The 22,543-nt window shown below is 31.1% G+C and overlaps 1 long non-coding RNA gene and 1 pseudogene across 1 annotated transcript in view; one reads left to right on the forward strand and one right to left on the reverse strand.

The window, feature by feature from the left end:
* The window catches only part of LOC127724269 (uncharacterized), a 41,841-nt gene extending 38,133 nt beyond the window's left edge, over positions 1–3,708 (reverse strand). Inside the window, exon 1 of the long non-coding RNA XR_007992423.1 lies at positions 3,605–3,708. This is a non-coding gene — a long non-coding RNA (uncharacterized LOC127724269). The remainder of the gene's footprint in view (positions 1–3,604) is intronic.
* Positions 3,709–9,506: 5,798 nt separating this feature from the next.
* The window catches only part of LOC127724258 (uncharacterized), a 39,638-nt pseudogene continuing 26,601 nt past the window's right edge, over positions 9,507–22,543 (forward strand).

Genomic DNA, 22,543 nt, shown 5'->3' on the forward strand with positions numbered 1-22,543 from the left:
ATATAATTGCGTTATCATTATACTTGATAGTTAATAAATATTCGCATTATTAAAAAAACATATGTTTTGTCAAAAGGCAAATAAGTTCAAATATATAAATGATTTTTTGACTGCAATCTAGTCTTTATTTCTTCACTCTCCCATCAACAAATGAACTTTGATTGTTGAAATATACAATGTCACGTGGTAGCCTATCCATAGGGGGACCGTATCAAAGACACAGATAACTACCTGTTAAAATGATAGAAAATGTTCGAGAGGTTCCGAGAATCTTGTTTCTGAAGATATCCGAATGGCCCATAGAAATTACCAAAACTCACCACTATATAGGCGTGAACCCATCAGGGGGTTCACGCATAAATACTTGCAGTTAATACAATTTATAAAGTTGTATATTATACGTCATGTATTGTCACTAAATGATTCTGACAGTATGATACAAATAACACTTTGCTTACACAGTTATTTTTATAAAATAAATTTTATAAAAACCTTCGTTATGTATTCCTCGTGGACCTTTGGCTCGTGAACTTTAGGTTCATGCGGAACGTATGTTTTGTATATACTTTAAATAAATATCCTCTTAATATCTTAAATTTCACAACCATTAAAAATAACATTTATAATATCAATCATATACAATCCAGTACAGTAAGAAAAACAGATTGACAACATAAGCACACGTCCAAATGAGCTGTCATCAAATACTGCCCAAAACATTTTCAAACTTTGAAGAATAAAATAAGACTGACATATGTTGAAAAATTAAATCATCTGAAACATTGTGAAAGGCTCAGCAGTTTTCAAAAAAGCAACTTTAAAAAAAAAACCTGGGTGAAAATATTTAATGATTTTACATTTAAGATGAATTTTGGTTGATTTATTGAATTGTTGAACTGGTAACCCAAATTCATGACTCCACTACACTTTCTGATATTAAAAAGTATGTATGACAGTTGTCATACTGATACAAAATGCTCTGATCGATAAAAAGCTTGCTGTAAAATACCACTTTTATCAAGTTAAGGGCAATTGAAACTACACTTTCACAATATGTTTTTATATATTTTTGTTAGAATTAAGTAAATATAAAAATAAATAGAATAGTGGTGATTGGATATGAGACAACTATCTGCCAGAGTTCAAATGGCGAAGATATAAGCAATTATAAATCATCGTATGGCCTTCAAAAGTTAGAAAAATCCATATCATATTCAGCTATAAAAGACCCCGACATGAAAATGATTACCATTTCAAACGAGAAAACTAAATTATATAACAATATAATTTACGAAAAACGAATATGACAGAATTGAACCAACGAAAACCACTGAGTTACAGGCGCCTGACTTGGGATAGGCATATAAGGAATGTGGCGAGGTTAAATATGTGTGATAGCGATCAACCTACCCCCTAACATGTGACAGTCGTGGAACAGCATAAGGAAGAGCAAACTATAAAAAAAGCTGCAACTTTCTCCATAACAAAACAAAATGAAGGCATAGAAAAGGACAAAGGTCATTACTAGCAGAATTAAGGAAGTCATTAGAGACTGAGGACAGTCGGAGGAATATTTAATTGTAAGACATTTATATTGAGAGACAATATATCTTTATATATATATCTACAGGTTTTGTTATTGTATTTTTCAGTAAAAATAATGTTAATTAATCAAAGTGGTTTTACCAAATTTTAATCTGAATGTGTGATTTATAATGACACTTAGGTTTTAAATTTTGATCATGAAAGAACAACACAATTGTGTGGCTACCAATTTAAACTTTTAAATATTCTATAAATAATTTGAAACCAATTTACACGAGTAACGTATACAATTGATATCTAAAAATCAACTCAAACATTTGAATTTGTGTGTGTATTTCAATAGACCAAATTAGTAAAGAAGTTTGTTATCAATAATATAAAATATTTATTATCATATATATTATTACAATAAAGAAGGAATGATACATCTGTGACTTTGATAATATACATCAACCTTAGTTCAAAGGGGGCGAATGATATCAAAGGGATATTCTAACTCATAAGTCGAAAACAAACTGACAATGATTTGACAAGAAAAGAAAATCGATAAGAAGACAAATAACAGTATACAAAACACAGCATAGAAAACTAAAGACTGAGCGACACGAACCCGGCCAACTTTTCCAAAATATTTTGACTAAATCCAGCATATTGAACCAAAAATAAAGGATGCCACAGATACAAACAGGTCTACTTCATATCTTGAATGCCACACATAAATATACAGCCATAATAGGTTGAAATTACTTTACCACTAAAATGATACTACAATCTCCCGTAGTGAATTTTCAACGTTCCGTACCAATTCTAGCAGTATCTGCATATTCAGTGGCTATCTCCATATGACTACGATATCTTGCTTACCCTTCTAGGGCACCTGATGTCACCCCGGTTTTTAGTAAGTTTCGTGTTGCTTAGTCTTAAGTTTAACATGTTTTATATGTACTGTTTTGTTGACTGTTGTTTATCTTTTCGTTCTTTTTCATGTGTTGCAGGTTTTTTGTCGGTCTTTCTTATGCTTATGCATTCTGATTGTCACTTTGGTATCTTCCGTATTTTCTCTCGATAACGGTTTGTCTATATATTTACTTTTGATGTTTTGGAAATTGAGTTGTAACTCTTTTCGGCTTTCGGTTTTGGTTCCATTTGATCATTCTTATATATTTCTCAACTACGTAGGACGATGGGAACATTTTTATAAAATTACATAGAAACTACAATGTATTAAAGCTTGATGAATGTCAAAACTTAAACAGGAGACACTCTCTATGGACCAGTTAACTAAGTCCGTTTAATCCTCCAGTAAATTTAATTTGAATTTGAAATCACAAATTAAAATAAAACGGTATCAAGGTTGAAAATCCAAACCTTATTAAAAATGAAGAGCTGATAGCCCACGACGGACAAAACGTATAGCAGGATCCGGGCCATTTACCAAAATTAAAGCGAACACGAGTAAACACAACAGCTAAACTGAGCTCCGGTACCTATCATCCTTCAGATGTTCACAAGACATCAGTATTAAATTTATAGTTTTGAATTTTGTTTTGCATATTCACATGATGACTTCAGAAATTAATAATTAAGTGCAAAAATGGCAAATCTGCCGAAATAGTCTCGTTTAAGGATCTTATAACAAATTTTTGTTTTTTTTTGTTTTTTTTTTAATTGAAGATATTAAATCGAGGAAAAGCGCGTCAGATAAGGTGGCCGCCCGCCCGCCCGCACGCCTGCCGTAGTGCCCGACTACCGATACATTTTTTTTAAACCTGGATTCGCAATTGTACTGTAACTTACTAATAAGTAACCATTAAAAGACCATTTTAAGTAACAATACTGTAGTTTTCCAACCTTTCGTGAACATAAGTATGAATGAAAACAAAATGAAAAGTAAACTGATATTTTCAATAAAGATGTTAGCTAAACGCTGAATTAACTCAGTTATTTTCCCTTTTACAAGAACTAACGTAAGTTGATATGGAGTTATATGTAACGTTCAAAACTATAACGGATGTTGAAAACCTTGAAAGCTAAAGCATTTTTATAATCAAATACTTACCATAAAGCTAATCTCACTGATATTGAGCATAACATTTCCTAAAGTAAAAAAAAACATGATCTTCATGCTTAAACGTGTATTTACCTGTAGATGTTCTAAATTTGGTAGCTATGGTCTAAATATAAACAAAATATTTAACTAAAAACGTTAATGTCCTTTAACATGTTTAACTTGTTGAATGAAATTTCACAATTATTTACTGGTTAGAGGACAAAGCAAATTTGTTCCTCCGAGACACTAACTATACCCCGACGTGAAATGAAGGGAAATATATGTCGAGGGGGACAATACACTTGCTATTGTCCGATAGAAGCTGGTATATATTTCGAGAAAATTTATGGTTATTCTCTTTATACTTTCACAACTGTTCCAAATGAAATATTTCGGGTAAACCATCAATTTTGAATTTGAAGCGGATGTCGTAAAATTCTGCGTCAATAGTTATTTTGGACATTCCGAAAATAAGAAGATTTATTCGTCTGTAATATTATAAATAGAAAAAACATACTGAGGTATAATATATAATGTTAAATATCTTAACTAAATAGAAAAGATAAGCCCCAAGACCTGTAATTTCCCATTTGTTATACCTTGTGTTAAAGGGGCGAAATAAGCCTAATCCCTTCTTTTGCCTAAAAAAAAGTGTGGTATGTGACCAACATGTTCGACCTCGGCAGCATGCACTTCATGTAAATGGACTAGTAGCAATTCCAACAGAAACTTACCTGATTCTATTAAACAGAACATCTAGACATTACAATACCATGGCATACACTATCTTCAGCCCAAGACACGACTACTTTGAATTCTCATTTTTTCCAAGAACAGTAGTAGCCTGGAATAAATTACCGGAATCCACAGTGAAAGCTCCCACTATGGAAGCTTTCAAGAAACTGGTTACTTCGATGATGGAATGTTTATACCCTGCACCAACTGTACAGCATGCACCATATTTTCCTTTTTGATCTTTGATCTTTTATTGTAAATAGACATTACCAGCACCTACGTAACGCACAAGTTTTGAGTACTCATTATTGAGTTTAACTACTATATCAAAGAAGAAGAAGTACCAGCGGTCAAAGGGACGCCTTTCTTCACTCTGGGAGCAGCTTCAAGACGGTACCATCACAACGTCCTTCTTCCTTCGTGCTGTCGGGCACATGTACGACATTCCAGTGCAAGACCAGAGCCTGAGGAAGACACCGACAGCGACTGATTCATTTGACATTTAGTGAACTGTATTACTTGTATTGTGTTTGAACATATGTGTCTTAAATCTATATGTTTATATAACTTTTATTTATGAAATGCTAAATTTGAGTATTCTTTATGTTTAGTATAATATAGTGCGTTTGTTCTTATCAAATTGAACAACTATAGTGCGGTTAGTTGTTCTATATATATTATATGTACTGCGTATGATAGCTTCTGTATATGTAATTGTAGTGCTGTGGGTGTAAACTTTTTTTTTTTATAAAAAAAATTTATTTACGTAAGTGATAGTGTAACTGTTAGTGTGAATGATTTAAGTGTTATATATATTTTTATGTGAGTGGCAGTGATAGTGTGTTTGTAAGTGTGTATGAATTAATTGTTATATATTAGTGCTGATATTATATTTTAGAGAGTGAAAATGTGCATTTGTAATTATTTTGTTGTTAACTTGCAATAAAGAATAATGAATACTCATATTACTTGTTTTCTTTATCTATACACAACTATTCAAAAGATTGTCAACTTTAAGGAGTATCAAAAATATATTGACTACATTTAATGGTACAAAAAAAAACACACATGTGTTATAGTAGTCCCAGATGTTACCTGAAAAAAAAATATACAATTGATTATTATAACATCAAATAAAAGATCAAACTATAAAGACCTTGTTGATTACGTAACTTATATCAATCAGGATTTTGATTGAATTAAGTGATTACAAGTGGCATTACGTTGGTACACAATCATCAGACAATTGTTGAATAAACAAATCAATTAAAGACTAATGATTTGATTAAACAAGTCATTATGAGGAGTTAAATTGTATAGGTTCCATTGGACTGTAAATATCTATTTAGCTCTTCTATGTGTGAATTAAATAAAATAAAAATCGCCATGACATTCCTAGTTATCATGGAAAATAACTTCATATTTTATTTTTTATATGCTGAAGCTGCTATACAAACAGACACAATCACACTCATTTTCGTATCGATTTAAAATAATTCATCTTACTAGTACTCAAATATATTCATACTTCACTTACCTGTTGTCATCAATCAAATTCCATTTATCCTGATTCAAATTTGTCACCAATCCTCCGAGGTCAATATAGATTATTCGTTTTGTAATTATGGGGCCGGATCGACGTGGGACGGGTCGACTTTGGGCCTGATCGACTTGTGCCCGGATCGGTTTGGGACCGGAACGACCGGATACCTGCTGTACAGACTAATTCTACTGTGCAGTGCGAAGATATAAACGTAGGCCCGCAATCGCACATGCAGAAGAAGTTTAATACATATTTAAAGCCCGTTGCTCTGATTACACTGATTGCTCTGTGGTGCTCCAGATAGTGGAGGGATTTACTAAAAAGAAAGAAAGATCACCCCCCCCCCCCCCTCCCCCGATTTACTCTACAATTTCATAAAATAAATTTATTATCAGGCTATATGTTGCAATTGATATTTTTCTTCTGTAAATACTGTCAGTAATTCACTGATTTATCTTAAAATAGAACAAAACATTCAAAATTGAGGCACTGATTCCAAAATCTTCTGTCAGAGAGTAAAAATTATTTTGTGAATATATATATATAGCATTTTACTTTATTGATCTCATTAAAATAGATAGTCTTTTCAAGAATTGTTTGCCCCAAATGTCAATTTCTTTGCTTATTGTTTAGTTTCATATGTGTATATCAAGTTAAATATCGGGAACTCCATTTACCTTTGTTTACAAATTTGTACCATGTGCTAATTTATGTTACTGTTTCGTGTTGAGGTTAAAATGTAAAGGCTAAGGATTACATTTAATTTAAATAAATGCTCCCGCACATCTCGCATGGTTTCATTTAAACGAGACCTACTGAGGCTGATCCTTACGGTTGATCGCCGAATATGATATGTTATTATAGCTTTTACGGAAGATATTTCTTTACAAAAATTATTTAAAACATATATATTTTTGCAAGTACATGTATAATGAATTAAATTGCACAATAAGTAAAGGTAAACAGGGATATATACATGTATACACATCAGTGTGCTTTTATGATGAGTTAAGCCCAGTCCGACTGATTTTTATAGTTTGTTCTCATAATGTTCTTCTGTTACACCATTGACCCAGATTAGAAGGAGCATTTGGCACCTGCATACATGTTTAACCCCGCCACATTATGTATGTACATATGTACAAGTATCTGTCCCAATTCAGGAGCCTGTAATTCATGTAATTCAGTGGTTGTCCTTTGTTTCTGTACATGCATATCATATTTGTTTTTCATATATTTTTGGGTATATAAATCAGGCTGTTAGTTTTCTTCAGTGGTTGTCCTTGTTTGAAATGCTTTACATTTGTCATTTCTAAGCTATTTATAGCTTACTTTACAGTGTTAGTGACAGTGACCTAGAAAGTTGTTAACTTCTATGTGACTGTCAATTGATCTCTAGTAGAGAATGTTTCCATTGGCAATCGTTCCACGTCTTCCTATTTTGATACTTTACATATTTATGATTATTTTAGTAATAATAAATAATTTAACTCAACAAGTCAACTGTCATGACTACATGTATAGCATTCCATTTCAATTACAACATTAAAATTATATAATAATATATATGGGGACAGGTAATTTTAGTTTTAGGGATGGATGGGTTAGAGACGGATCCGCTGGGCCCAGATCAACATGAAAGCTATTGTTCACATACATGAAACACAGTGAACACTTGCACAAATACTAGATTGAGCCCCCCCCCCCCCCCCCCCCAAAAAAAAAAAATCCTTTCATAAATTTTCTTGTACTTCACATTTAATGAGAAGAGTAATCATGTTGATAAACCTACAACTTCCAACTGGGAGAAATATATTGTATTCCTTCAGGATCCTTTGGCTATGGAAACTTGAAAGGCCTCTGAATTTCTGTCTTTTGCCTTCATGGTCAGGATACAGGTTGTGAACAAGTTTTAGTAACTTTTAACCTGTCGAAACTCTATACCAAGTTTGTAACAGTGTGATGGATAAACTATGAGTGAAATATTAGTAGTAAATATCCATTCTCTGTGGGATAACACTACAAACAGGTCTGCTTTCTTCAGTTGTTATTTCATGATTGTACGCAGCGATACTTCCACATTCAGTCCAACAGCTAACTTCAACTGATATTTTACATCTCTGTGACACGAATTAAGGTTAATAACAGTTGTGTCTTTAGAGTGACGTTAGTAAAGACCGCAACTAGAATTACTTTGCAGAAAGCTGCATAAACAAAATTGTAAATTTGCCTCCACATGTAGTCAAACAGAACCGGAAGTGATAATAATAAACAACATACAAGATGCACAGAACAAAAATGATTAGTAAAAATGATAAATCTATTCAATTTAACATCATAAAGAAGTGAATATTTACTAAATTATCAATTTCTCAATACTGTTGGTTGTTTTTTTTTTTTAAAGATGCATCATTCATTATGAAATATTTTTTTTACTTGTTTTGAAGTTCAACAAGAGTTGTCTTTCTTGGAATAGTAAGATAAAGCGGTTAATTTAAAATGAAAATAACTTGAGATAGGTGTAAGGCTACAAATAAAACAATTGATATGTTGTTTGGAAGATTCCATATTTTCTGTTATGCTAAATGGTTTACTACAACTAGCCTGTTCTCAGCAGATATATGGTATATCATCCATCATATTTCCATAGTGAGGAAAACATGCCCATCTGAATTTTTATTATGGTATAAATGACATTAATAGTAGGCATCAACAATTATGGTTGAATATATGTTATTTTTTACTCAAATTGTGTCACATAACCAAATCGAATTTGAATTTGTTATTTTAACAAGTTTACCATTTGCAACCTTGCATCAATTATTAATGACAGAGGTAAAAAAAAACAAGTATCTTATACGTGTAAAATTTGTAAAATATAGATTCCACCATTTTAGAAAACCTAAAATGAATCATTTTATGTAAAGAGATCAGAAACGATCGATTAATGACGAATTTTCTCATGTATAATTTCTAAAAGATATTTGATTTGTTTTTAATTGTTTCGCCAGATACAAAAAAATAGTTGAAAGATCTAAAACGTTTTTGTTGGTGTAGTAAATAACAATAACAATAAGTACGATGATAAAGAATGACATAACAAAATATTTGTATATTCGAATACTTGAAATTAGTATTTAATCTTATAGGCGCGTGGGTACATTGTGCTTGGTTGTTGGAATCTTGGTTCTTATTTTTTATTACAAGTATCGGAGGGAATAGGGTTTGTTCATTATATTTTAAAATAAGTAAAGATAGTTTGTCATAATATCGTGTAACACAAGGTGTATAATCTACATGTACCTGTGTAATTCTTATTTCAATTCACATTTTAAGATTGGTAATCAAATGTTTGAATAAAAAAATACTGACTAGGGCAAATGTCCTATTTACTTCCTTAAGAGACAGAACAGCAAAATGTGTAGCAGATTGAAATAATTATTCAGACACTGTAAAAAGTTTATAATGCAAACATTATTTATTTCTTATCATTTTCAATCAAGGAGGTTTTAACTTGTCACATCTGTTAAAAAAAAACCGAGACAGTTTATTATGCGCAATTAAGAGATAATTAAGTATATATAATTTGCATAGCAGACAGTTAACGCAATTAAGAGATAATTAAGTATATATAATTTGCATAGGTGATAAAAAGCATCACTTGTATATTCAATTTAGCTTGTACAGACGTGCAGTATACAGCAGGCGAAATGTACAGGCAAATTGTGATTTTTTATACGTTCACACTTTTAAAGCTTTCTGCAGGTAAGAAACTTGTTTTCCTTGGATTATAATGATTTGTATGTCAATTACACAAAACAAATAATTTAGAAAGTGATAGCTCTTTTTTTATGCCCCATTTATGAGCATTACGTTTTTCGGTCTGTGCGTCCGTTCGTCTGTTCGTTCTTCCGTTCGTTCGTCCGTTCGTCCGTCCGTCTGTCCGGCTTCAGGTTAAAGTTTTTGGTCAACGTAGTTTTTGATGAAGTTGAAGTCCAATTAACTTGAAACCTAATACACATGTTCCCTATAATATGATCTTTCTAATGTTAATGCCAATTTAGAGTTTTGACCCAATTTTCACGGTCCACTGAACATAGAAAATGATAGTGCGAGTGATATCCTAGTGTTTAAGATGTAGACTTGGGATGAAAACATTTACTCTTTACATGTATTCATTAATACGTGTTACATAGTTAATTTCATCATAGCAGAAAACATATCAATTTTAAAGTAAAATGAATTGTTTAACATTTCATATTCAGGCTATCTCCTCAATTGTTTAATTATTTGGAGAATCGTGTTTTAATGTCAGATCTTTTATTGTTTCTGTTAAATTAAAGACAAATAATACATGTATTTTATTTTTTTGGATAAATTTATTTACAATAATAATGAATTCGGGACGATTTAGAAATTGGCATGTTGTGTATACACCTTTTTTTGGTGAACACTATATATGTTGCCCACTAGAGGTCCTTGTGTGCTTTTTATTGTTTGATTGCTATCTTCTGTTCGTTAAACCCACATCTACAACAGTTTAAGTTCTGTTTAATGTGCGTTTAAATCGGTTTAAGATAAATCATAGATGAAAGGGTTATTGAAAATAGATTTCCCTGAAGAACTTTCTCAGAGAAAGACTAGTAGAAGAAGTTTGTGTATATTTTTTTAGTGCAAAGTAGAAAATAACAACAACAACAAAAAAAGTTTCACTTTTCAATTTTTAACTCCCCAAAAATTTTATTTTATTAATTTTGCAGACGTGTCGCATCTAAACGAAGTCTGATTGGTCTCCAACTTACAAGTAAATTGTTTCCCTGTTTGGCACATACCTAAATATAAACCTCATTACACATGATCCCAAAATAGTCAATGAAAATTAATTTGTCGTAGTAAATTCCATTGAGCACAAAATAAATCCAAACGAATTTTAAATTATATGGATATTCAAAAATATTTTACGAAATTTGAAAAAAAAAAAAAATGTCTTGTTTGACTTTGATTGACAAACTGTCCTCTTTCCGAAGCATTTACAGTTTCCGTGTTATCGCTTCGTTACGGTTAAATAATTTTAGCATAAAATTTAAAAATCGATCTATGTAGCAATATATATAGAAGTCGCAGTAAACATTAAATAAATGCATGGCGGAAAGAAATATACGGAAACAAAAAGGTACAATGTGCACGTTACCTCGCAAATAATATTTAAAGAAATAACAATTAATTTATAAAACTAAGGACTTTAAGTTTAGTATTTTTCATCGGATATTGAAGTTTCCTGAACATAGAAAATATACAAGAAAACCTCTTAGTGCACTATATATATATAGCTAGAAAAATGAGCTTGATGTCCATTTTACTTAATATTGTTTAAGAATTTAGTGTATTCTTATTCATTCGGACATCTGTTTCCCTGGATCGGAACAAGACATTGTTTAATCTAAAATAGGCGTATTTATATATAAAGGGGCACTAGCTACGGGATATATAAAAAAAACTTAAATATGATTTTTTTTTTTGTTCAATCATTAATGAAACATATGAAAGTGAAATAGTGAAATAATTATTCGCTTTTAGCAGTCAGTATGGTTCAATTTTGTCAAAACAAGCTTTGAAACATTGATGATGAATTATTCACTTGCAAGTGAATGATTCGACCTCATTGAAACCGTATTCATGTGAACTTCAATTTAACCCCTTAGCTAGAGATGGATAACGCATGAATTGTCCGTGTAAAGTTGTTTCAAGGAGAAGAATATCAACATTAAAAGTGAAACAAAGGTAAATCATTTGATTGACTGATTTGATCCACAAAAAATCATTCTTTTACAGGTAAAAACGATGATAAATCTACAATATGAAATTAAACAAACAAAGAAAAATATAATTGCACGAGTTCGCTTAATCTATTTATATCTATATTTATGTTTATATCGCTTATATGGTCATGGGAGGTGTTCACAGGTCAACTCAATAGTTAATTAGATGGCGTCTAGACTAAAATATACACGAAACGTAGCTACATATTATCGAGCTCATGCTCTGAAAATTGTTCATTTAAGACTTTCAATAGTTTGGATAAATGTTTTTACATTGTTTTAAATCAAATATGAAAATTAAAGTCAAAACAGGAATTTGACAGCTAAGGCCCCTTTAAACTCACACTGCAAAATCATAATATTATTTATGTTTTTACACAGCGCAAGGACGTTATGCTTATCAGTTTGTCCTATTAAGCCTTGATGGTTTGATTTAGCAGGGGAAAATTAATCCGACGACCCGTAATATTTTTTTAATTAATTATATCTAATTGATTGTAACTCTTGAATAATGAATGCTTGTGTTTAAGACCCATTGATAGCCTCTCTCTCTCTCTCTCTCTCTCTCTCTCTCTCTCTCTCTCTCTCTCTCTTAACGCTGATTTAAATTACGATGATCTTAATAATGTTTACCTTTAAAATAAATGATTTTTCAACAGCGAGTAATATATAATATTTTTTTTTGTTTTTCCTTGTGAAAACTTAGTGGCCCTAAAGGTAAATGTCATCGTCAGATATATAATGGTAGGCGATTCACACTTTAGAATATATATCACATGCTGGTTCTTTTTACCTGGACACAGATTAAGTACGAATGTAAAATTATCGATATAAGTTTAATTCAATAGAATATACACGGTATCTCTGGACTAGGGAATTAAAGATATTTTAATCTGACAACAAGAATGCATATTATGTGTATGTAGATTTATTTGTGTTTTAATATGTCCAAACAATGCACAAAACCATCGTATTTTCACAAAATCTTTAAAATGTGTTGACTTGGAGCCTATATATATTTTAAAAACCGGAGACAAATCACTGATTTCCAATTATAGTCCAATCTCATTATTATCAGCAGTTGGAAAGTATTTAAAGAATTGTATTTAAAATGTATTAAATCAGTTAATCACTTAATAGCAAACAAGTTATTATACAAATCCTCGTCAGGTTTTATTCACCTTTTGGAATACTAATGCAGGAGTTCCACAAGGCTCTGTATTAGGATTAGGTCCCCAACTACTAGTATTCCTAATTTATGTAAATGACAAAGCTGATTATTTGATAAGTCTAACTCAATTGTTTCCTAATGACACATTTCTTTCTTATTCAAAGTATAGCCATTGCAAAGTAAAGGATGTATTTAATAGCGATTTAGAACTAATCTCAGCATTGTCTAAAGATTGGCTTATTTATTTTAATCCTAACGAGACAAAGACTATGCTATTCTCCTGTAATACTTCCCCAGATGATACTTAAAAAAAAATATTCAAAATCAAGCAGTAGAATTTGTCTATATATTTAAACGAAAGAAGAAACCTAAATTGATACAGACACCTTCCTATTTTACTTGTGGTGATAGAAATCTTAATATCATTTATACACGTTGAGAAATATGTGCAGTTCTTTAAATGCAGATTTACACCGTGTAAATATTAAACCCAATCCTGCAATGCATCTGTGGTCATCCTGTTGAGGATAGTATTCACTATTTGTTTGTATTGAGTGCCCTTTTCACAACGAAGCAAGAGAAATATTGTATTCAAAATAAGAAAGATATTCTATATCCATTGAGCTCCTTTGGCTGGTGACGGTGACCTTTAATTTCAGCAAAACATAAATCTTTTTGAGTCTGTACAATCATATATCAGAATTACACAAAAATTTAGAACATTCAATTTAAATTCTGAATTCCTACGTTCCAACTCTTCATTCAAGTCCAGTTTTAAATATTATTCCAAATTATGTCGCATTTTTTTTTTGTAGTTTGAATTACATGCACTAGAAAACACCTGCGACATCGCGGATTCGTAACTTAATTAAAGTACCTACGCCTTTTTTAAGCTTTTATTTTAATATTCATATTGTCATTTGATAAAGTCGTGCTATAAGGTGCATAGTTTTCTCTGCTATCAAAATCTTTCTGTTCGAACCCGTCCTGGTTCTCTTACAACAACCTGAACATTCATATGACAAAGATTGAATTTAGTAGTATTGTACGACTATGCCCCAAGCAGAGCTATAGAAAAACGGTACATAAACGGGTATTACACGGACACTTTAAAGATGATAACTTTTTCAATGAATTCCTCCTTTTTTGTTTGTTTTATTATTGATCAAACTAAGGAGGTTATATGATCTCCTAAATCAAAAAGAAATCACCGAATTACGAATCTAAATTAATTTTTTTTTTTGTAATCAGCGATCCACGAATTTACGTATACCACGAAACGTCTTTTTTTCTCTATCCACGAAAATTGATACCCACGAAAATAAATGAATCCACAGTACACTGAAACTTTTAATGAATAGACTCACTCGTGCATGATCAGTGAGTTCATAGGCACTTTAAATTTCAATAAGATTTGAACATTTTGTTTCATCGACAAATTTCTTGACTATTTTATTAAAATATTTACGTTGGCATCATTTACTATTATATTTTTTTTCAAACAATTCCAGTATATTACTTTTCATGTCAGTACACAAAGGGATTGACCATTTAACTTAAAAAGCGGAGGGGGGTTATAGTTTTTTTTTCTTCTAAAAAATATACTGATTATGGTCAAGCAGATGACAAAATAATGTTCTGATTCCTGATTTTCTGTATACCGTATAAAATAGTGCTAATTTGAAAAACTAAATATTTGTCTGACTCAGAAAAAAACATACCCCTCTTTTGAAGCTAAATGGTCGGTCCGTGAATGTAATTTTGTTTTTCAATAAATGGACATGAATTGTATTCTGGACAATGCTGAAGTAAAGAAATGATGGTAACGACGTTTGTATTTCAATAAAAAAAAAATCAAATCTGATCAAAAGATAAAATCCCTATCAACTCACCAATGCACGATTGGTCCTATAAATAAAAAGTGTCCTTGTAATAAATGTTCAAATAGGCAGCAATTCTTGAAGAATATCATGATTAACTTATGTCACGAATTTTGGACGGTAAGCTGCGATTGGATCATATTGTGACACGTGTGGTTCGTTGGATCTCATATGTTAATTGGTCAAATTTCGATTATGACGTCAAATTTTCTTACTTTACACTGAAATTCCTATTGTGACGTCATGAAAAAAGGCGACCGTGCCTGATGACGTCAAATAGAAAGAACACATCTTTCTACAAGTTAATCGAAAAAATAAGATTAAGATTGTCTGCATATTGACTAAAAGTCATGAGAGAAACTGATTCCACCACCAAATATCGTGCAATACGATATTTATCCACTCTCGACGGTTAAATTTTAAATATTTAAAACGCTCGGCGAGCCTCGCGCTTTCAAGTTGAAAATTTAAGTACAGTTCTCCCTAAGGACCATGCAGGGGGTGGTAAATGGGTTGTTTCAAAATCACTCCAAACAATTGTCATATTGTAGTATATGATAAAAAACGTTTTTCTACCCAGTGGTTTTTGTTTTGTCCCATGCGTTGCCATAGCACCAAGACTCAATGTTAATACACTTCTGAGGTTCAAAATACCACTAACATGATGTAATAATTAGATAGAAATTAATATGCTCTGGTGGATATGTAAAAAAAAAAGGCTAGAATAAAATGCAGTTTATTTTTTAAAAGAAGTGTATTAATAATTTATTTGAATAAAATTATTTAATGATAATGAAAACAGATAAAAAAAAATTGCATAGCAACGAAATCAGCACCATAGCAACAAGCTCAAAAATGAAAAAAATGCTATCTTTTTAAAAGACTGAAATGTTTTTTTGCAACCGTGGAAATAAAACAGGTGAACTTTTTTGAAGGTCCAGAATAAGAAGTAGAATAGTAGAATAAAAGTAATGATGATCACGTCTAATGGTTTCTCATCCCGTTTCACTTTTGGCTCAAATTTGGTACTTTTTTCCCTTATTTTTCAGTGTTTACCCAGTTAAAACATATTAAATCCACAGTTAACCATGAGTAAATGCACAACATTGAAAAGACAATTTTTCTCCTCAAGATTTCAGAAATTTAAAAGAAAATTTCAGAAATTTTTTTTTTAAAGGGGGGTGGGGGTAATAAAATTTTATTTTTTTTTGGGGGGGGGGGGCAATTTTCAACAGCATAGTGTATTGCACAAAAGCCAAAAAAAGAAGGGTGTAATTTTTTTAATTTTTTTTTTTTGGGGGGTGGGGAGGGGAGGGGGCGGCAATTCGCAACAACACTATTCGATTATTTTACTTTGAGTGTTAACGATGGGTATAATACGAATATAAATGCCCAACTAATGATAATATTAGTATTATTATATAATTCAATAATTTTTTTTTTTTTTTTTTTTAAATTGTGTTTTTCACTTATATATGTTCTTCTAGTGTAATTTTATTGCATTCTACTTTAAAACGCCCAGTGTTTACATTTGATTTTTTGTTTACCAAAACGTACATCATAACGTCACCTTGTTCCGTTGCCATGCAGTCGATAACATCTTTTCTCTGGATTTTCGTTTTATGAAAATTTACCACAAAACATAAATTGAAATGGATAGTTTTTTTTATTTGGCATTAGAATAGAGATAACTATATTGTACCTGAATCTGGGGCCTATGTAAACTGTGGGTTTTGTTGTTGAAAATTGAGATTTTATGGTAGCATAAACATGATAAATAAGTAAGGCGTAACACGGAACAGCCAGTTTTGTGTATTTATGCGTTTGTGCTAAACGTAGATATACTGTGATTATACTGGTTGACGATAATAGGTTGTCATATTAGAATTGGTGTTTATCATTGTCATTTGTTTAGTTTCTTCTGTTACCCATTTGAACATTGGACTTGACCTTTCTTTAAACTGAGTTTTACTGTACAAATAGATCTATATATTTGTTTATTCCATATATGCTAGAGGTAAAGGTTTGAGATCTCACAAAACATGTTTAACTTCACCACACTTTTGCACCTGTTGCAAGTCAGGAATCTCTAGCCTTTGTTATTTTTGTGAGTTATCTAATAATATTGGTTCATGAGTCATGTTAATATGTTTCAGGGTTAAGTATGATGTCTAATTTGCTGAACTAGTATATATTGTTGTTTTGGTGCTAGCTGAACCCAGTCTCCAAGTACAGGGTTTTCTCACCTGCTTTGATGGCCTAGGGCTGTTTTCTGCTCTTTGGTCGGGGTGTGTCCAAAAAATTTTCCATATTTCTACTCTAGATATATATGGACATTTATTTTTTCTTATAAGAACCAGAACTACAACTTCTCAAACATAATACTCTTTATACTTCTAGAAATCAACAACACAAAACTTTAGTCAAGTTTGATCTTTCATAATATGAAATTCTATCAACATATACATGTATCACTAAATCAGGTTTTATAAATGACACCAAGAAATGACTCCAGATATGTTCAATATAAATATCAAGTTTACTTAGAATCAAAGCACTATATGTTTTTAAATGTATTTTGGTATGTGCATCAATTTAAAAAAAAAGTGGTAGCAAGAATATAATTCTTGACACCAAAAATATTCATTTAATTTATACTAGCATATCATACCTGAATTTCATTTTATTTTGTAGTTGTACCGCAGAAAGATGTTTTCATTTTTTTTCTCAACAAATAAAATACATTTTACTGCAAATCCCACCGACACCCCATTTACCAAAGCTTTCTATTTTTGACAGTTATCAATTTGATATATCATTTTTGCAATAACACCATAGCACAAAAATAGGTTTTTTAATGTTGATGATTTATTGTAAACAAAACTTACTTATTTCAAAAACATCATTACCCCAAAACAAATATGCAACACTTCTGCAGCGTACCCTATATGTTAATGGATTTTTCTTTTACAAAACGAAAGTCTTAAGTTAACAAAAACTGATTTTATCAAAAATTAATTAACAAATTCCATTGAAATATAATACATGTACATGTATGCACATCAATATTATGTAAAACAATTGTGTGAAATTTCACAAACATCCTACCCATACTATCTGTAATAGATATTGGCGATTAGACAGATATATGAAAAATAAAGTGGAGATTAAGATGCAGAACCGTAAAAGCAATACATGCATAAACCACATTTTCAAAAATATTGTCTCTAAAATCATACATCAGTTTAAAATTTTACATTCAATCAGACACAGTAAGGTTTCTTATCTCCTGGTTTTCAATTTCAGCTAAAACAGCTTCTAAATCCTCATCATCTACCATGTCTATAACAAGTTTAAAGGTTCTTATTTCGGTTCTTTTATCCGCTACAGTAAGTCTTGAGAACAACGATGTCACTTGAGAGGAATCAAGGTATTCATTCACCTGAAATCTTTTTGTACCATCTGGCAACCTAGCCTGTCGTATTTTCACAGCAGCATCACTTGCTGTTATTGTTTCACCTGTTTTTTTTCCCCATTTTCATACAATTCTGAGAGGAAACTCTTTAAGTCAGAGGAAAATCTAACTGCTTTCTTGTCCTTCTTTAAGGCCCAACCTTTTTACAAAATAGTGGGGGGAATGGACTGAATTCCAGAAGATGCTCCCTCAGAGGTTGTTCTCACATCTGTAGATACTTCATTACATAATTGAATCCAACGGATCTTAATTTCATCATATGTTTATTTTCTTTCTAACTTAAATTCATGCCTTCCCAGTAACAAATGAATTTCTAGTGTATGGTGCTTCATATACATTTTAGTGCATCCTGTTACTGGGCACTTAAACATGTAAGAAGATTCATTTGGTACCAGTGGATTCCCTTCACATACAGAATTACTTGAACCTAGATCTGCAGGTTGATTGTCATCTTGGTTAGTCTTGCTGTTAGTTCGGATGTTTCCACTTTTCTCGGAACCAGAAAAATCCTCTTCATTGATGATCCTAGTACTCCTTTGCTCACAGGAATATGTCTGCAACTAAAACAAATATACATGTAATTTCATAATAACATTTAGGTACAGGAATATATACACACCCAAGTCATTTCATATGTAAATGAAGTTAAAATACATAAAGATTGTGTCATGGGACACCGATGCCTTTGTTTGTAAATATACTGCAAATTCTCAAGACAGCAAAAGTGACATCCAATCTTTATGAATTTAATCTGTGTTTGGCATTTTAAAATAAAAGCAATATTGTGTAGATAAGATTCCTTGTTAAAGGCTGTACGGTGATCTATAGTTGTTAATTTCTGTGTCATTTGGTCTCTTGAGGAGAGTTGTCTCATTGGCAATCATACCATTTCTTCTTTTTTATATGACCATGACCTGGTTTGGTTTGACTTATCTCAGACAACTGATAAATGATGATATAAAAATGTATGTGTCTACTAATTCTGGACATATACAAATATTAAAATTACCTCTTCTTTTGATATTGTTTTTCCTGTTCCAATGTCATAGGCTTTCCAGACAATTATGCTTCCATCTTCATGCAGCTTTAAGTTACTTATTTTGCTCACACCCTTCCATTTATGACTTTTTATCTCATGGTTTGACGTGTCTATTTTTGCAACAGCTAACTGACATCCTGTGACAGCCTTCCCACTGCAAATTGCAGCTCTCATGTCATTTGCAGTTTGAATGTTGCCACCACTAGCTACACAAGTCTTCATCTTGCACCTCATGTGAGCAATCTTGCTTTCACAACATGCACAATACGACTTTCCTGACTGTCGTTTACTATTATTATAACTACTGATCCTAACACCTGAAAAATAAAAGATTTTATATATTTTATGTCTCACATTCTTGCAATTAAATGTGAGCTTGACATGGAATGTCAATTGGTTATTTATCAGGTGTATAATTAATTATGTGCCATGAACATCTAAACAATATCCTTTTACTCAAAAACTGTGACATTCAATAACATTTACCATCTCATTTTTATCAATTTTTTTTTTTTTTTAAATAATGTTTGCATTATTTTCACATTTGTCCACCAATATGCTGAATAATAGTGACCTAGTTTTTTAGGTTTGGTTTCAGTATAAAACTTCAACCGTATCAATGGAGCATAAAATGTAGGTCAGATTTTTAAACATACAACAGTAGAAAATATAAACTTCACCTAAACAAATTTTGACCTTAAAATCTATGAACCATGAAATAAAGATCATACGACAGTTCCATTTTTGCACTTTTTAGTATATTTACTTTATAGAACAGCCCCGATTTTTCCTGATATTCAGCATTAAAACCATGTAATTGATTGTTTATACAAGCAATTAAATGATTAGGTTAAGTGCTTCTCTCACAGTTGGTGTCCACTGATGTTATCAAATAAACACAGATGGTTAGCTGGTCAAGATTATTTTATTTCAATATCACCTACACTAAATAAATTATATATTCTTAGATCTACAAAATATTCTCTTAGACAATGTGTTTTCTATTTTTTTTTCTTCTCATTTTTGCAATGTTTTCATCAAAAATTCAATTAAAAAATATATTAATTTCATTTTTCTTTGAATATTGATGAAAATATGATTATAACCCTTTGTATTTAAATCAAATGTGCATATATTTAGAGCTGGCATTTTCGGTGTAGGATAAATATCTATTGTTATGGAATACATTTTTCAGTATTTATCTTAATTTTTTTTTAGAATTTCCGACTTGCATGCTTGTAGTATAATTATTGTGTGTGTATTTTTAGACTAGAAATCCAAATCTGGTCTGTGTTTTGGTCAAGTAGAATTGGGACTATCCTCATCAGGTATCCCTAGCCTATATGTTTCCTTTCTTGTTATATTTAGAATGGTTCAATTTTGATTTCACTTAGGGGGATACTCGAATAACTATATTAAAATCAATTGGGCCCAGGACCAATCCATATATAAACTGTATACATATATATTCTGCATTTTTTCAGTATATAAGGTTCAAATATTACCTACTTCTATTCATATGCAAATGTGGAGTGGACCCTCCCCCTTATTTTCCACTGAATATAGGGGAAATATGTATATAAACCACTTTTTTGTTATATTGCATTGAAAAGAGTGAGATCAAATGCTTAGAATAAGAGAAAATAAGTTGAAATATGAAAGAATGTTTTCAAATGAAAATTAAACACAAAAATAATAAACAGCTCTGCCATGAGCGCATGATACGCCTGTCGCGTTTTCAAAAAATAAAGTTTAAAATAAACTTCTAAATGTCATATTAGAAATTTATGAAAAAGTAAAAAGAGGTTATCTTAATAGATATAAACCAGTCATTAAAATTTAATGAAAACTGCTCAAAGCACTTTAAAGATATTGTCCGAAAACTGGAAAATCACCCTTTTTTTAATAAAATCCCATAACTGGGAAATGTAAAATGTAAAATCAATAAAAATTTGAAAGGGAGCTTACGTCAATAGAAATAACCAATTCACCAAAGCTTCATGAGAACTGCTTAAAGCATTTTTGAGTTATTGTCCGAAAACTTGAAAATCCCCCCTTTTTTTTAATGAATAAAACCCCATTACTCGGAAACGTAAAATCTGAAATTTATAAAAATCGAAAGAAAGCTCATGTCAATAGATATAAACATTTCACCAAAGTTTCTTGCAAATTGGTGAAAGTAATTTGAGTTACTGTCCGAAAATAGGAAAATCACTTTTTTTATGAATAAAACCCCATAACTCGGAAATGTAAAATCTAAAATTTATAAAAAAAAGACGAAATGGAGCTCCCGTCAATAGATATAAACAATTTACCAAAGTTTCATGCAAATTGGTTAACGCGTTTTTTAGTTCATATTCAACATGTTGACGACAGACGGACAGACAGACGGACGGATGGACAACGGTATGCCATAATACCTCTCATAAACGGGCGTATAAAAAGGAAGGTTCTTTTTCCAAATTGTCTTTGCCTAATGAATATTCTATTAAGAATTTCTTTTAAATATTTAGGAAATTTCCTTTTATCATTAAATGACATTTTATCAAAATAAATGTGAAAATTACAAAGAAGATTCATTTCTAATGAAAATTAATCTTCAAAATGACAACAGATTATGGATCTATTCTAAATTTTTAAAAAAATGGAAAATTAATAAAAAAAAATCATAACTTTATATAACATTCCTTTAACTGTATCTGAACATGATCAATAAAAAAAAACACTGACTAGATTGAAGAATATTTATATTTATCATGTTTATATTTCAAGTAAAGACAGAAAATGCCAAAATGTTGACTTTCTTATCAGATGACCTATGTGTAACATCTGTGGTCAGTTTATTGGGAAGAGGGATATATAAATTACAAGGATTTCAAACTGTGAAGCTAATCAGTTGTGAAATTTGAGATTCCCTCAAATCTGAGGGCATTCTTCGGGCTGTACTATAAAGTATATTATACTATCTTAAACACACCTACATGCACATTTATAGAGTTGAATCCAAGTGGTTAGAGATCTTATGGCTGAAGTGACCAGACTGATAGATACAGATGGAACTGGAAGACTTCATTCTTTACTTTATTAGATTTCAAATTATTTTTTAATTTTTTTCCTTGACAAGAATTCCTAGTTTGGGGGATGGGGCCACATTTTTGAAACCCCTTTTACCCATTTCATTATAATTCAACTTACAAAATTAATTTAATTCTGTGCCTTATATCTCCCACCCTTATGTTGTAATCTGGAACAGCCATACGATGTAATTCATATACAAATTTTGTGC

This window comes from Mytilus californianus, unplaced genomic scaffold (genome assembly GCF_021869535.1).
Source record: "Mytilus californianus isolate M0D057914Y unplaced genomic scaffold, xbMytCali1.0.p SCAF_14, whole genome shotgun sequence".
Taxonomy (NCBI): Eukaryota; Metazoa; Mollusca; class Bivalvia; order Mytilida; family Mytilidae; genus Mytilus; species Mytilus californianus.